This window comes from Tenrec ecaudatus, chromosome 11 (assembly GCF_050624435.1).
Source record: "Tenrec ecaudatus isolate mTenEca1 chromosome 11, mTenEca1.hap1, whole genome shotgun sequence".
Lineage (NCBI taxonomy): Eukaryota > Metazoa > Chordata > Mammalia > Afrosoricida > Tenrecidae > Tenrec > Tenrec ecaudatus.
In genome coordinates this window covers 14452229-14456072 of record NC_134540.1, presented here as the reverse complement: position 1 = coordinate 14456072, position 3844 = coordinate 14452229, and the positions used below count along the sequence as shown (strand labels likewise).

The window sequence follows — 3844 nt, the reverse complement described above, 5'->3', positions numbered from 1 at the left end:
TCACTTGGCTAAGAGCAAAGAGTTTCATAAAGATGTTTATTTGTGTTTTATGGACTATGCCAAGGCACTTGACTGTGTGGATCCTGTCAAATCTTGGATGAAAATCTTAAGAACAATGACAATAATGGGAGTGCCAGAACACTGCCCCGTGCTTCCGAGAAACCTGTACGGGGATCAAGGGGCAGTTGTGTGTCAGGGGAAGCCAGCCCCTAACACATCATTACGGGTCTGGTAGGCGCATTTGTACAGTGATAATAAGTAAGGATTATAGCAAAGTTATAGAGCGTATGAGAGATAGAAGAGAAATATATTAATAAATGGAGTCAGACATGATCCATAGTAGCATGCTCACCTCAGCCCCGCTTGCTGGTCTGTGTGGAGGGAGAGAGAGAGTTTAATGCTAGCCCAGGTTTTTTGTATTCTCTGGGGACATGCAAGCCCCCCAATTACAGGTGAAGACATACGTCACAGGAAGGGGCTGTGCTATAGGTAATACAGTAATGAGAAGGGGTGGTCTAGGGGCATATACACAATAGGTAGAGGAGGGATTGGGTGTATACATGTGACAAGATGTATCCTAGATCCTAGATTTGGGATGGCAGCTTAACCTTGGATGTCACAGATCCGGTTTGGCCTGTTCCCTGGCTCAACTGATAGAGACCTTTATCAGTGGGGTGTGAACTCCACCTACAGGAACCAAGCTAATGGTCGCAGGCCCCCACCCCTGTGGTGTGGAGAGACAGCAGTCTGGCAGGGACTGCCTTCAGGGAAGATGCCTGTGAGCATCTGACCTCCCCCCACAGTTGTGCAAATGTAACCAGGGAACACTGCATGGTTTCAGATCAGAAAAGGTGTGTAACGGTGTTGAATCTTCTCATCATACTCATTTGATCTGTATGCCGAGCCAATCCTGAGAGGCGCTGGCTTATCTTCATAAGAGTGTGCGTTCAGGATTGGAGGAAGGCTATTCACAATCTGTGATATGCAGATGACACAACCGTGCCTGTTGAAAGTGAGGAGGGACTGAAGCACTTGCTGATGCACATCAAGGATTGCATGCTTCTGTATGGATGACCACAGGATGTAAAGAAAGCCAGAATTCTCTCAACTGGACCTATAGTTGACATCGTGACAAATGGAGAAAAGGTTGAAGTTGCCAAAGATCTTGTCTTGCAACCTATAACTTGCTATACCATGGGTGGTATCAATTAGCCGTGGACTTGAGTTAGCTTCCTGTGCAACTCTAGCCAATGAACATGAAGGCTCAGGATTTCTTGGTTAACAAGAACATCAGGTCTCAGGAGGGAGCAATGTCTACCTTGGTACATAGATGCTGCACACTGTAATCCTCTCCCTCTTTGACCTATGCATACTTTATTTGTATCTTTTCTGGCTGTAATAAGTCTGAAGTTAAAAGTATGGTATAGTATCCATGAGTTCTGTGTGTCATCTCATCAAGTAATTAAGCCCAAAAGGATAGTTGGAGTCAGCAAGTTAAGAAAACAGTAAAGGCATGTGGATTCCTGTGTTTGCCCCTGGTATCCAAGAGCGGTAGTTGGAAACCAGTCCAGATTTGTGGTCAGAAGGCCAGAAGGTTGAGGTATTGGGTGGATGCCCTAGACATGCAGTTGCATCTACCTACTTGGCAATCTGAAAGGCTTTCTTTATTTTTAATGATAAGCTCTGACAGACCTCTCTGGCTGAGTATAAAGTCAGAAGAGAGTGCAGGGAGAGTGGCAGGCAATGAGGACGGAGAGCTGGGAATGCAAGAACTGGATCGATGCACATGTTGGGGATTGGATGTCTTCTGATCCTTACCACGCACCCAGAAATCTGCAACCCTAGATTTAAAGAATCCCTTAAAGAATCTCCAACCCTCGATTTTCAAATACCCCTTTCCTCTTTTCTGGCCCCTTTCCTGCTTAGGCTTAAGCTTGTAAACTTCCAGCAAAAAGTACTCATAACCTTCTCTGGAAATCCAATCAGTCACTGTTTCCCAGTTAGATTGAAATGTCCTGGGAGGTACAATCAAATAGTCAACAATGCAGGAGACATCCAAAGAAGACAGAAAACATACACAGAGTTCCTGCACCGGCAAAACACTTTCAACCACTTCAAGAAGTCGAATGCTACCCAGAACCAAGGGCACTGAAAGAAGAAGTCAAAACCGTACTAAAGGATTAGCCAAAAACAAAGATTCAGAAGTGGGTGGAATATCAATTGAAATGTTTTGTTTCTACAAGCTGAAGCACTGGAAGCACTCATTTGCTATGCCAAAAAAAAAAAAGCAAGACAATCACATGGCTAACTGATTGGAAGAGATCCATATCTGCACCGATTCCAAAGAAAAGGGACCCAACAGAATGCTCAAATTATAGAACAATATAATTGATGTCCCATGCAAGTAAAACGTTGCTTAAGATCATCCAACAGCAGTTGCAACAGGACATTTACAAAAAGTCATTCAAGTTTTAAGCTGGATTCAAAAGACCGTGTGGATCAGGGGCATCATTGCTGATGTCTGAGGGATTTGGGCTGATAGCAGAGACCCACCGAAAGATGTTTACTTGTGTTTTGTTGACGATGCCAAGAAATTCAGCTGTGAGGAATGTAACCAACTATGGATAGCGTTGATAAGAATAGGAATTCCACTCTTTCGGCCGGCTTGAAAGCAGCCCCGCTGCCATGGGCCGCGGCATCCGAGACAGCGGACAGGCGCTGGCTGAGTGTTCCACGCGCAGGTGAAGCATCATCGTAAGCCTGAGAGCCATGGACTTCGCTGAGCGGCAGGGCTACATCAAGGGCATGGTGAGGGACATTATCCACAACCCAGGCCACAGTGCGCCCTTCACCAACGTGGTCTTTAGGGACCCCTACCAGTTTAAGAAACGGACGGACCTGTTCATCGCAGCCAAAGGCACACACACCGGCCAATTCGTGTTGTGTGGCGAGAAGGCCCAGTTCGACATTGGCAATGGTCTCCCGGTGAGCACCATGCCTGAGGGCACCATTGTGTGCCGTCAGGAGGAGAAGCCTGGAGACGGAGGCAGGCTAACTCGGGCCTCTGGGAACCATGCCACTGTCATCTCCCACAATTCTGAGACCAAGAAAACCCGAGTGAAGCTGCCCTCGGGCTCCAAGGTCATCGCCTCTGCCAACAGAGCTGTGGTTGGTGTGGTGGTTGGTGTGGTGGCTGGTGGTCGCTGCACAGACAAGCCCATCCTGAAGGCTGGTTGTGCCTATCACAAGTATAAGACCAAGAGGAACGGCTGGCCTCGTGGTGTGGCCTTGAACCCTGTGGAGCATCCTTTTGGAGGTGGTACCCACCAGCCCATTGGCAAGCCCTCAACCATCTGCAGAGATGCCCCTGCTGGTCGCAAAGTGGGTCTCATTGCCGGTCTCTCTAGGGAACCAAGACTGTGCAGGAGAAGGAGAACTAGGTCTGAGGACTCAATAAATCCTTTTCTCCTGTCAAAATAAAAAAGATGAGAATTCCAGAGCACTCCATTGTCCTCATGCAGGAACCGAACATGGATCAAGAGGCAGTTGTAGAAGCAGAACAATGGAATAGTGCATGGTTTACAACCAGGAAAGGTGTGTGCATCCTTTGACTGTATGTATTCAATCTGTATGCTGAGCAAATAATCAGAGAACCTGGCCTATATGAAGAAGAATGTGACATCAGATTGGAGGAAGGCTTATTAACAACCTGTGATAAGCAGATGACACAACCTTGCTTGCTGACAGCGAGGAGAACTTGAAGTGTTGGCTGATGAGGATAAAGGATTGCAGCCTTCTATATGGATTATAACAATGTGGAGAAAAATAAATCCTCACAACTGGA

The 3844-nt window shown here is 46.8% G+C and overlaps 1 pseudogene; it reads left to right on the top strand.

Moving 5' to 3' along the window:
- Positions 1-2583: 2583 nt before the first annotated feature.
- Positions 2584-3440, top strand: LOC142461594 (large ribosomal subunit protein uL2-like; annotated as a pseudogene).
- Positions 3441-3844: the final 404 nt, after the last annotated feature.